Source organism: Cucumis sativus, unplaced genomic scaffold (genome assembly GCF_000004075.3).
Source record: "Cucumis sativus cultivar 9930 unplaced genomic scaffold, Cucumber_9930_V3 scaffold86, whole genome shotgun sequence".
Taxonomy (NCBI): domain Eukaryota; kingdom Viridiplantae; phylum Streptophyta; class Magnoliopsida; order Cucurbitales; family Cucurbitaceae; genus Cucumis; species Cucumis sativus.
Genome location: NW_022279577.1, coordinates 45,384 through 59,125, shown reverse-complemented (window position 1 = coordinate 59,125; position 13,742 = coordinate 45,384). Strand labels below are relative to the sequence as shown.

Here is a 13,742-nt window from a genome sequence, read left to right as displayed (position 1 = left end):
AGTGCACATGTGCCCATGTGGGTGCGCGTGCGTGCATGTGTGTCGGTGCGTGTGTGCAAGTGCGCATGTGCCCGTGTGGGTGGGTGTGCGTGTGCGAGTGCATGTGTGTGCACATGTGTGTGCGTGCGTATGTGTTCGTGTGTGTGCATGTGCATGTACGCGCGCGCGTGTGCATGCGCATTTGTGCGCGTGCGTGCATGTGCCCGTGTAGGTGGGTGTGCGTGTGTGTGAGTGCGCATGTGCCCGTATGGGTGGACGTGCGTGTTTGCGTGCATGTGTCTGTGGATGTGTGCATGCGTTCATGCGTGTGTTCGTGTGTGTGCACGTGTGTGTGTGGGTGTGTGCGTGTGCGTGTGGGTGTGTGCGTGTGCGTGTGCAAGAAAAGGAAAAAACAATGATTATTTTGATGATGCTACTCGAGATTGTGTCTCTCGAATCGTAAGTTTGCTTGCGATTTACTTATATACAATATTTAATCTTTTGTTAACTTAGTTAATGATGAATACTTGTATTGTTCTATGGGATGCATTAGCTGAAACACATAGAGATGAGGACATATTGACTGAGTCATTGGGCTCTAAGGAGCATGGTGGACGTGTACGTGGCATGGGTGGTTTTGTCTCTCAATCACTATATTTCAAGACAGTGAAAGGGAAAGAGAAAATTGCAAGTTCTCAAGTTGTAGAAGATGACTCAAAAAGCAAAAGTTACAAAAAGGGTCATAATCACTTGAGATCGTCCATCAGAAGTGTTAACATAGATCTCTATGCCGATGAGGATTTGGGCAACACACCTATGAACGAAGAAGTGAAGGTAATTAACTTTGTTGTCACTTTTAAAATTTTAATGTTTATAGGATAAATTGTTCTTAATGATGCTTTTAATACTTGTAAAGTAAACACCGTGCAAATTGGCTATAGGAACGATTAATAATATTGTTGCAATAGCAACCATACTTGATGATAGCAATGGTGGTCCCAATGTTAAAATCTTGGTGGACTTGCTCACAGGAGGAGATTGTAGTTTACCTATTCCAGTGAAGGGCAAGATAGAGACTTTAAATCAAGCATTAGGTAATATTGTTGAATGACCTCGTTGACTTGTTTATGTGCTATTGAAGCTTTGATATTTATTTGTGATTGTATTTTAGGTTTTGATATTATTTTGTTTGTGCTTGGAGCATTCAACCCCAAAGGATGTTCTGTATTCTTCAAATTACATAAATGTTAATGGAACCATTAAGCTCTTATATGGACATGTCGTGAACAATATGAAGGATGTAGATATGGTTCGCATCCTAATGAACGAGCTAATATTCGGTAAAAACAAATTCATTTATTTAGCTCGTTAGGACTTGCTCCATTATTGCGGCATGGTAGAAATAGGCTATATGTGCATCCTAGCATACATTACGTAAGTAAACATCTTTTACTCATCTTTATGTCCAATACTATAGCTATAGTTATTTTGTTCCTTTTTAACTAAGGTTGCTTTTACTTAGATATCTTTGGGATGAATGTGATTGTGGAAGCAAGTTTTTTGTTATGACCAAGCAAAAATAACATCACATATCAAGGATCGTGATCTTCGATCCAGAAATTTTGCCAACCAGTTAGAAGCGGCTACCTTGGAACAAATAGTTCTAATTCCGTATAATACTGGGTAAATAAATAAGATTAAACATTATTATGTTTTTCATTGAGGTTAAATGTATACTCACATTGAAGATGTTTATTGTAGTTTTCATTGGATGTTGCATGTCATCGATCTTCGAGAGAACTGTGTTTATGTTTTGGACTCTCTTCAAAGTAAAGTTAACGAAGACATCCATGGAGTCATAAATGTGACTTATGATTTACTTCTTATTTGACTTCATTGTCTTCTAATTCTAATGTTTCCAAATGTATAGAGGATTAAAAACATGGCAAGCTAAGCATGATTTACAACATTATCGGTCAAATCCGAAATGGAAACCTATAAAGGTAATTTGCATTGACACATAATTATTTTCAATGAAACATAAGAATAATTTGTATGTAATTTATATACATGCAGTGTCCTCGTCAATTGGATTCGGTTGGGTGTGGGTATTATGTCCAAAAGTATATACATGAAATCGTGCATAATTCTAGTACTCCCATCACTAGCCTTGTAAGTTTCTACTTTCACTTTTTATATGTTACAAATTACATAAATTATCTAAACTTATTCTTTCCATACCTTTCTTTTTGCGTAGTTTAATACAAAAAAGTGCATATACGCAAGAGGAGATTGACGAGATTTGAACAAAATATGCAAGCTTTGTTAGCCGATTTGTGTAAGCTTTTACACTTTTTTTTGTAGTTTATAAGTTACTAGTACTAATACTAATTGTTTTAATATATAAGCTACGAGATTCTAGTACTACTTGTTGTACATACTTTAATTTTCAGGTTTTCTGCTTGTAGTAGTTTATGAATAGGTGTTGTATTGTAGTGTTTTAGGTGTTGACTTTAGAGTGTATTTGTTGTAGTACTATGTGGAAAGTGTGTATTAGTGGAGGAATTTGTTGTACACATACTTTAATACTTTACATATTATTTACTTGATTGATATGTGTATTTCTGTAGTATTATGAAAGTGTGGAAAAGTGTATTTTTGTAGTTTTCCATGGAAGTGTGGAAGTGTATGTGCTGGTTTTGTGGCCTCTTACCATGTTGAATTCTATAGCTAGAAATAGTATTAGTTTGCCATTGGATGTGTGGAAGTGTATGCTGGTTTTGTAGGGGTTGATCTTCCTTGTAGGTGAAATGGAAATATTGGTTTGCCATGGAAGTGTGGAAATGTATGTGTTGGTTTTGTAGGTTTCTTACATGTTGAATTATATAGCTAGAAATATATTAGTTTGTCATTGGATGTGTGGAAGTGTATGCTGGTTTTGTAGGTGTTGATCTTCTTCCTTGTAGGTGAAATGGAAATATTGGTTTGCTATGGAAGTGTGGAAAAATGCATATATGTTGGGTTTTTAGGTGTTGAATTCTGTAGCTAGAAATATTATTAGTTTGCATCGAAGTGTGGAAGTGTATGTGCTGGTTTTGTAGGTTTGAATTCTATATAGCTAGAAATAGTATTAGTTTGCCATTGGATGTGTGGAAGTGTATGCTTGTTTTGTAGGTGTTGATCTTCTGCCTTGCAGGTGAAATATGGAAGTAATATATAAGGTTTGCCATGGAGTGGTAGACAGCTAGCAATCATGCAACAACTATTTTTTATACTTTTTTAATATTCGATGACGAACATTTCATGTCGTAATTCGTAACAAATAATGTCGATTTCGACACCATGAAAAATAATTAAAATAAATAAATTAAAAAAACAAACAAGGCTTTGATGTCGGTTTAAAAACGACATTAAAGGAAAACCGACAGTAAAGGTCAACAATTACGCCATAAAAAATGTTGATTTAAAACCGACATCAATGGCCATTAATGATGCATTTGATGTCATTTTTAAACTGACATCAAAGCAAAAATGACATTAAAGGCCTTTAAAAACGCTAGCATAGATGTCAATTCCGAACTGACACCAAATGCCATTAATGTCGGTTCTAAACTGACAATAAAGAGCAAATTTCTTCTAGTGCTTGCTCCATATTATAAGTAGATTTTCATTTAGCTAACTGCTAAAGTGAACTTATGGACTTCCACTTAGGGTTCAGTCGTAGTATATTTCTCGATAGCCGAGCCCCATATTGTTTGCAATGGAATGAGTCCTCACATTATAACCCTTGAGCAGACGAACATGAGAGCTTTTCCCTTCTCGTAACACGAAGAAGTGAAAGATTAGCTCTATTACTTGTCACCAGGGAGCATTATTTCATGGGAGTAGATGTAGAGACAATATTTGGAAAAGTTCTTTTCAACCTTTTATGCTACTAGTGTGAGGAAGAAAGTCTATGGCATCACACAAGGAAAGGATGAATCACTTTACGATTATTGGGGGAAATACTTGGCTCAGTGCCAAGTTTTTCATCATTAGGTACAGAACCATATGTTGATTCAATATTTATATGGGTGATTGTTGCAATGAGATAAAATGATTATTGATGTGGAGGCATGAGGTGCTCTTAAGGATAATACGACAACTAAAGTAAATAAATTGATTTCACTTTGAAATGTAAATTTATTAGGTCCCTTCCTAGTATGTAAAGGGTATTAAGGTTATTACATATTGACTGTAATTTGAAATGTTCATATTTACTTTGAAAATTAGTATAATGTATGGTGATATATTATAATATAAAATTTATCTTTTAATTGAACTTTATTATATAAATTTAATTTTGTATATGATTTAAAATTAATTTATGAAATAATAAATATTTGAATGAGTTCAAATATTAATTTAATATGAATTAAATTTGTAATAAAACTATAGATTAAAATTTAATACGTATATGATACAAATTCAAACAATAGGTTATGAGAGAAATTCATATATGAGTATGATTCAAATCTATATTAAATCAAATATAAAATATTTAATTTAGAAATTAAATAATTGAAGAATTAATTAATAATTTAGTTTAATTCTATTTAATTAAATTAAAACTATTGGTTATGTGAGAGATATTCATTTAAATGTGATTTAAATGAAATATTAATTAAATGTGATTTAAATAATTATTATATATTAACTAATTATTTTAGTGTTAATCAAATTTAAGTGGAATTTTCAAATATACTAATTAAATTGAAACTAATTAGCATAATAATTAAATTCTCTATAGCACATTTGAGTTTTTTTTGTAAATAGTTTCAATTTTTAGCTATATTTTGTAAATAGTTTTAACTTTTTTTTGCTATTTGTGATCATTAATTTAAATTAAGATAATAACTTCCATATGTGGGTGTTATTTAGAGAATGTGGGATGCTCCCGTATTCCTATATCCAAGTGGCAGTGATTTCCAATTAAATATAATTAGATTAATTTAAGAGTAATTTACATAAATGTAGAAAAATCCAAAATATTTATGGTTCGTATAACAAAATAAGAAAAGTCCATGATGCGAGATTTTTTCACAAATTCCATAGACGTTCTTGCGATTTATATCTTCTTTGTGATTTATTAATAACGGGTCATCTCGATGCAATTAAGGTCGAGATCGAATAACTAAAGGCAAAAAAATTTCATTTCGGAGCATCTCAATGTAATGTATGCCCAAGATTAAATAAAATAAAGACAGAATTCTTTCATCCCGAGCCATTTCAGTGCAATTAAGGCCTGAGATCGAATAACTAAAGGCAGAAGTCTTTCATAATGTAGCATCTTAGGACAATGTATGCTCGAGACTGAATAAAATAAAGGTAAATTTGTTTCATCCCAGGCCATCTCTCGGTGCAATTAAGGTTCAAGATCGAATAACTAAAGATAGAAGTCGATCGCTCCGGTTATTGAGGTGTTGTTTCTCTTCAACAATCAGGACTTAGTGTTAGTAAATGGTGAATGAAAATTATACTCAATCTAGGCGATATATCACTAAGCATGTTAACTGCATGTGAATTGCTCACTAGACCTTCATATCGTGTGGCAACTAAGTCCTCTTGAGTACAAGTTTTCTTACTACTTGTCCAAGTGCAAGTGAAATGGTAGGTTTACCGGGGTGATCCCAGGTCGAACATAAGGAATTGATTCAAGATATTAATTTTAGGTATTACTTATCATCTAGGCAGTATAAAAGAATTAAAGAATAACGAATGGTATAAAAGAAATACAAGAACAAACTACCACTAGATATCTACGCTTAGAGATTGGGAATATGGATGACAAAATAGAAATGGGAACTAACTTGTATGCAAGAAAGAGCAAAGGAATGTCTTTGCGTTATAATGCGATTAAGTAACACGACAACTTTAATAGGATATATCTCGCTCAACTAACTTATAATTAAGAAGTGCTCCTCTCAGAGTCATTAAACGTCACATATGGTCACCTCTCAGAATCCATATGATTAAGTGTGCTTAGGAGAGATATATCTAGAAGATTTCACTTATAAAATGTATAGAGCTTCGCAATTAAGGACAACAACCTCTCGGTGCCTAATGTCCACACTTGTTCATCTCTTGGTATACAAATGATGGAAGTTATCTCACTAAGGTGGAGTTTGTCGCGAAACTCCCCCTTGCACGTATTAGCCTTATCCTTGCTACTTGCCCTCTCGAGTAGTTGGCGATTGACGTTGGCTAAGCGATGAGCATAGCCTAACTAATGCGACGAGAATTATAAACTAAACTTCTTATCAATAACTTATCGCTAAATTAAACTACTAATAACACATTGACAAGTGAAAAGTATCTAGTATTGAATTGAAAAGGTACAAACATGTAATATATTAAAGAACCAAGCGCATTCTGACCCAACTGGCTTAACTTTTCTGCTTCGGCCAAGAGTGAAGAGTTCCCTACGAAAATTTTAATCCCGAAGGAACTCGACGCATTCTAACCTAATTGGCTTAACTCTTCGACTTTTTACGGGCTATTTTTGCTTCCGCCAAGAGTTAAAAGTTCCCTACGCAAGTATTGATCCCGAAGGAACCCATCGCATTCTGATCTAATCGCTTCAACTCACCTACTTTCTACAGAAAATTGTTGTTTTCGCCAAGAGTGAAGAGTTCCCTACGCAAATACTAATATGGAAGGAACCCGATGCATTCCGACCTAACCACCTTATCTTTCCTACTTTTTACGTGTTATTGTGGCTTCGGTCGAGAGTGAAGAGTTTCCTACCAAAGTTTGATCCTGAAGGAACCCGATGCATTATGACTTAATAGGCTTACTCTCCTACTTTCTACTAGCTATTGTGGCTTCGACCGTGAGTGAAAAGTTCTATGCAAGTTTTGATCCCAAGTGAACCCAACGCATTCTAACCTAACAAGCTTAACTCTCCTACTTTCTACGGGCTATTGTAGCTTCAGGCAAGAGTGAAGAGTTCTCTACACAAGTTCTCTACTTTCTATGGGCTTTTTATTATAAGTGTAAAAAAATAGTGTATGATGCAAGTGAAGCAAAACAATATTACAATATAAGATCTTTTTACCCTGATATTTATTAATCAACTAAGAAAAATTTGCGTTCAAAGTTGACCAAGAATCCAAGACTTTCAATCGGCAAAGGTAATATTCTGAACATGGTAGTTGGATGTGTTCCCTTTAGCATACTATCTTAAATAATCACTTTTTGTTATTTGAGAAAAACTCCATTTTCTCTTATTACGGAAAAAGGATTTGATAATAGGTAAGTATAATTTAATAGAAATTTAACTAAAGAGAACTAATTATAAAGAAAATAACGTCTAAAAAGAATAATTAAAAAAATAACTAAGGCAACTATACAATACAAATCTACACTTGGTAATCACAACTTTCGATCTTCCTTGTATGGAGTAACATATATTTTAAAGAGGCCGAACTAAGATAAAGATCTAAGCGAAAACTTCATCGATGGCATAAGAAAGATGGATGGAAACCTTATAACGATACATATTCTTACAAATCCAGATGTACGGGTGCTCGTGTGTTCAATAAAGTAAATAATAGAAAACTTTTCAAGCAAAAACCAAGCATAATAAATTTCTATGACCATTAAGACATACATATTCTTATCGCTTCTCTCCCACGTTTCACGAAGGCCCTCAGCCATCTGCCAATTCCATTTGAATTATTTTTTATAAAGCCCATTAAAAAAAAAAGTTCAAAATGCGTGAAAAATGCACTTTGAGACCTAAAATGACAACCAAGTATGCAAGTGAAACAAACTTAGTCTTAAACAAGTCCCAAAATGGCAATCAAGTGGGTAAGGTCAACAAACTTAACTCTTGATTTGAAATTTGAAAAATATTTGTAAGGTGTGATAAATTCAAAATCAAATCATTTTATGTTTATGTTGTTGAATTTAAAGAAATCAAATGATTATAAATCAACTTTTAAAAAATTAAAAATTTGTTTCTAAACATCCATATTCTTACCGATTAAAATTCATCTTACATATTCTCTTTTTTACTTAATATCTAAAATTTACATATACTTTAAAATTTATTTCTTCTCTTTTCATTTTTTTCTCATATTTCATTTTTAAGATTTAAATAGTTTTTTTGTTTTATTGTACTTTTTTGATAGGTTATGAGTTATGAGCTTATAGTTTAGCATTGTTAGGTCGTTTTGAAAATTCAAGTGATACTCCAAGGTTATTCTTGGAATATTCTTTTACATTATATTGTTAAATCACTACTTAATTTATTAAGAGTTGATAAATAACCACTAAACTAAAACCATAGAGGATAATTGATAGACCACTAGTACATGTTCTATCAGTAACTAACAGACGGTAAAACTTTGTTATATTTGTGAATATCTTCAGCAATTTTATCATTTAAGACAATTTTTCGTATAATATCGACATGAACATCGTAAGAAAACTCAATTAAGTAAGTTAAATTAAAAAAAAAAAATTGTATGAATGTTTCGAGAACATTAATTATAAATTCAACATTTTTGAATGAAAATTGGATTGGTTTGTGGTGACGGCTAACATGATGTCTAACAATTATTTTTCAATTTCTAATACTTTCATCCATTGCCAAAGTTGGAAACTAATGTTTTATCTTATTAAATGAAATTTCACATTTCTTGAAAATTTTGGATTATAATTATTTGAAAAACAAAATATATATTTTTTGCTTTATCGTTACTGAAAATTTTATCTCGTAAAATTTGATTTTTTAGTCTAAATTTTAAAAACAAAATATTTGTTTTAGTTATAAAGAAATTGTTTGTGGTTTTAAATGGGTTTATCACAAATAATTCAAATATATTTTAATCCCTCATCTCCCCTTCTCTCTCACTCACGTTTCAAATTTCTTCCCCTACTTCTTCTCTAACGGCTCTCTCTCTCTCTCTACTTTCTCGTCCTCTCCCCTTCTCTTATCTTCTTCGTCTTCTTGGTATAACGGAAGTAGACTGGAAAAACTTAATTCTGACTTTTACCCACCACGGAGAGAAGATTGTTATAAAGGGAGACCCCAGTCTAACAAAGGCAAGAGTCAGCTTAAAGACCCTTATGAAATCTTGGGGAGACAAGGATCAAGGGTTTTTGGTCGAATGCAGAGCTTTAGAAAGAAGGGAAGACTTAGAAAGGATAACTCGTTTGATGAAACTTTGGCTGTAGAGGTCAGTCAGCAGTGTTGAAAAGCTTCGAAGATGTCTTTGAGGTGGCCCGAAACGTTGCCACCACGAAGAGTAATAGAACACCAGATTCACCTAAAGAAGGGAACCGATCCAGTGAACGTACGACCCTATAGGTATGCATATCACCAGAAGGCAGAAATGGAGAAACTGGTGGAAGAAATGCTAGCATCGGGAGTAATACAGCCAAGCACAAGTCCTTATTCCAGTCCAGTACATTGTAAGAAAGAAAGATGGAAGCTGGCGTTTTTGTGTGGATTACAGGGCCTTGAATAACGTTACCGTACCAGACAAGTTCCCAATTCCAGTGATTGAGGAGTTGTTTGATGAGTTGAATGGAGCCACAGTTTTTACGAAGATTGATCTAAAATCAGGGTATCATCAAATTAGGATGAGTACTGATGACATTGAAAAGACAGCATTCAGAACTCATGAGGGTCATTATGAGTTTTTGGTAATGTCGTTCGGGTTGACTAATGCACCATCCACTTTTCAATCATTGATGAATACTATATTCAAGCCCTACCTAAGAAGGTTCGTCTTAGTATTCTTTGATGATATTTTGATCTACAGCAAGGGGTTGAAAGATCATCTGAGTCATTTGAGGCAATATTAGAAGTATTGAGGAGGAATGCACTCTATGCAAACAGGAAGAAATGTAACTTTGCTCAGTCTCGGGTGGACTACTTAGGACATATTATTTCAGGGGATGGAGTTGAGGTGGATCCTGAAAAGATCAGGGCAATAAGGGAGTGGCCCGCTCCTGTTAACGTAAGGGAAGTAAGGGGATTCCTTGGTCTGACAGGGTATTATCGCAAGTTTGTCCAAAATTATGGGACAATTGCAGCTCCTTTGACACAATTACTGAAGATAGGAGGATTTATATGGACGAGGGAGGTTCAGGAAGCATTCAATAGGTTGAAACAAGCCATGATGACACTTCCCGTGTTAGCTCTACCTGATTTCAATATGCCCTTTGAAATAGAAACTGACGCTTCTGGATTCGGGTTGGGGGCTTGTTAATCCAGAACCAACGACCAATTTGCGTATTATTAGTCATACAAACTGTATACGAGAGAGAGTTGATGGCAGTAGTAATGGCGGTGCAAAGGTGTGGTCATACTTGTGGGGAAGAGTTTTCTAGTCAAGACTGATCAACGTTCCTTGAAGTTTCTGCTGGAACAGAGAGCGATACAGCCCCAATATCATAAGTGGATATCCAAACTTTTGGGATATTCCTTTGAGGTGGTGTATAAACCGGGGTTAGAGAATAAAGCCGCGAATGCACTGTTTAGAGTACCACCAACAATACACTTGAATCAGTTGACAGCCCCTAAACTGATCGATGTCGAAGTCATCAAGGCAGAAGTGGCACAAGACGAGAAGTTGAAGAATGTTATGCAGAAATTGAGTGAGACCGAAGAGTTGGAGGAGGGAAGATATTCAATCAATATAGGGCTGCTGATGTACAAGGGTCGAATAGAATTATCTAAAACATCTAAGTTGATTCCCACCATCTTACACACTTATCATGATTCGGTATTTGGGGGTCACTCGGGTTCTTAAGGACATACAAAAGGATGGCTGCGGAGTTACATTGGAAAGGTATGAAGCAGGAAGTGAAGAAGTATTGCGAGGAGTGCATGATATGTCAAAGAAATAAGACTTTGGCGCTATCACCAGCTGGACTGTTAACTCTGTTAGAGGTACCCAATCGGGTATGGGAGGATATTTCGATGGATTTTGTGGAGGGATTACCTAAAGCAGCAGGGTATGAAGTCTTATTTGTAGTGTTGATCGTTCAGTAAATATGGACATTTCATCCCTATGAAACATCCATATTCAGCAAAGACGGTAGCTGAAATATTTGTGAAGGAAGTCGTGCGGTTACATGGATATCCCAAATCCATTGTTTCAGATAAAGACAAGGTGTTTTAAGTCACTTCTGGAGGGAATTATTCGCGTAGCAGGAACCAAATTGAACCACAGCACAGCATATCATCCACAAACGGATGGTCAAACAGAAGTTGTTAACCGTGGAGTGGAGACATTCTTGCGTTGCTTTTGTGGAGAGAAGCCTAAGGAATGGGTTAAATGGGTACCGTGGGCAGAATATTGGTATATACACTACATATCAGCGTGCACTCGGATCTCACACCATTTCAGGTTATGTACGGGCGTTTGCCACCTCCCTTGATATACTATGGAGAGAGGGACACTACTAACTCTATGTTAGATGAACAGCTGAGAGAAAGAGATGTGGTGTTAGGAGCCATACGTGAACACTTGAGAGTTGCACAGGACAAGATGAAGAAATATGCGATACCAAGAAGAAGAGGTTCAGTACCAGTTGGAGATTTGGTTTTATTGAAGATAAGGCCATACCGACAAGTGACTGTCAGAAGAAAACGAAATGAAAAACTTTCTCCTAAGTTCTTTGGACCGTACAAGGTGATAGCTAAAATTGGTCCGGTGGCCTACAAGCTGGAATTACCAGAGAATTCAACCATACACCCGATATTTCATGTATCACAGCTAAAAAAAGGTGTTGGGAGAGCACAAGGAATATAAGCATGATGTTCCCTGTTTAACAGAAAATCATGAATGGAGGGATACTCCCGAGAAGGTTTATAGTTATTCAAAAAACAAGGCGGGAGACTGGGACGTGTTAGTGCAATGGAAGGGCCTTCCACAACATGAGGCTACTTGGGAGCTATATGAGGAGTTGAAGCAGCGTTTTCCAGATTTTCACCTTGAGGACAAGGTGAATTTGGAGGAGAGTAATGTTAGACCTCCAATATTATATCACTACAGGAGGAAGGGGAATAAGTTTGTTAAGGGGGGAGACATGTGTTAATGATAGGTTAGTTAGCCATATAAATAAGTTTGTTAAGGGAGGGAGGGATATGGATATTTTTTGCAGTATTTGAATCTTTCTGTTATCTCTTGGAAGAGAGGGAAACAAAGACGTGTAATTTTGTGTAATTTTCTGTTTTATGCAAACAATAAGATTGAATTCTCAGTCGATTGGCTACGAGTTCCATCAAATCTTCTTACAGAAAGACAATTGTACCAGTTTGTAATTAGGTTCTGCGTTGAAGACCTTATTTGTAAAGCTCTCTAGAAAATAGATGAAAACGAAGTGAAAGAATTTCATTTTGATGCTTCACTCAATTTTTTGAGGTTGAAAAAGAACTGAAGGGGTACGATTGACCCACGGGGTGTGGCTCATGGTGGTTAAGCTAGTGGCTATCTCATTGCTTATGAGAATTTCACATTCATACTCTTCAGAAAGGTTTTCTCGTATTTGGCATCCAACCTGAATGACATCTAGAATGGTTAATAATTTCTTCATGCCTTGCTTAGCTTCTTCCTGATTCCCAAACTAACGACACAAAGGCAAGGAAAAGAGGTTCAAAGAATATTGATAGTCGCGGCAAAGGTTGAGGTCTCAAGAATCTTCCCCTAATCTCATCTACTCTATGGTTGTCCTATATTCATGTATATCAAGAAAAGCTAAAAGACAGACACCCATTCACTTGTCTTAGTGTACATAAAGTCAAATTATTCGATTTGACATTCTTCCATTTCCTAAAGTCCTAAAAACAAGGTGCGTGCAGACGCGAGGTTCTAATTGATCAGTAGTTGAAGGAGAGAAAGTAGCTTATTTCTAAGAAATTCTTATTACTATGGTATGATGAACAAGTAAGAAGGAGGGAAGGAAAAAGTCCCAACAAAAGGAACCTACGACAAGGAAGGAAAGTCTATTACCCACAAGAGTGTAGAATCAAGGAAAAGTTGCGGGTACGAGCTCTCTTTCATTCGTCGAACTCAAGCAATCTCCGTTTTACACCTCTACTAAATTGAATTAGTTGGCTTTTCCAAACTAGTAAAAAGACTAGAAATCTTGGACCTATGGCTATCCAACCAGGTCTTTCCACAAAGGGGAAAGAGGTAGAAAGGAATAGCGAAGATGAGTTAAAGATCAAGAGGCATCAAAATGAAATTCTCCTTATATCTTTTCTTTCGAGATGATTAACTTCCTTATTTTTATATCTTGAGTCTATCTTCTTCTTTCTTTATGTAAGACCCAAACTTTGGGTAGTGTAGTCTTTTTCAAAGAGTTTAAGAGGTTTGAAAGAAGGAAAGTTTTTGGTTCAATATCAAAGAATAGTACTTTTTAGGCGTATTGGGTTGACTTGGCAAAATGGTTTTAGAGGTTAGAAAGGGTTTTGAGTGTTTAAGGTTGGCAAGAAAGAAGGATTAAAGAGGTTCCAGAGGGCTGTAGAGTACATCAGTTGGAATCTGAAGTTGAAAATTTTAGGTATGAATAACAAGACGTTTTTCAACAACTTCGTAGAAGGATATATGTTTATTTGAGTTCTGGATTTTAAGTTCTAAAGCTCTTCCTAATTATGGTTGATTAATCATTGATGTCCTTAAAAGTAGAAACGTGACATATCATGTATGCCCTTAAGTATCTCAGGCTTGTGTAGGCCAAGTTCAAAAAAGAAAATCAATTAT

At 35.2% G+C, this 13,742-nt stretch overlaps 1 protein-coding gene and 1 long non-coding RNA gene across 5 annotated transcripts in view; one reads left to right on the top strand and one right to left on the bottom strand.

The window, feature by feature from the left end:
• LOC116406313 (NAD-dependent malic enzyme 59 kDa isoform, mitochondrial-like) overlaps positions 1-13,742 on the bottom strand; it is a 61,494-nt gene that overhangs the window by 43,657 nt on the left and 4,095 nt on the right. The gene's annotated exons all lie outside the window — the stretch shown is intronic.
• LOC116406316 lies at positions 555-2,600 on the top strand. Of its 2 annotated transcripts, XR_004219350.1 has the most exons (6): positions 555-813; positions 1,011-1,073; positions 1,502-1,662; positions 1,741-1,982; positions 2,056-2,131; positions 2,237-2,600. It is a non-coding gene; the product is annotated as an uncharacterized LOC116406316 (long non-coding RNA). The 2 variants fall into 2 exon arrangements; XR_004219349.1 differs by lacking the exon at positions 2,056-2,131 and having other exon boundaries at positions 563-813.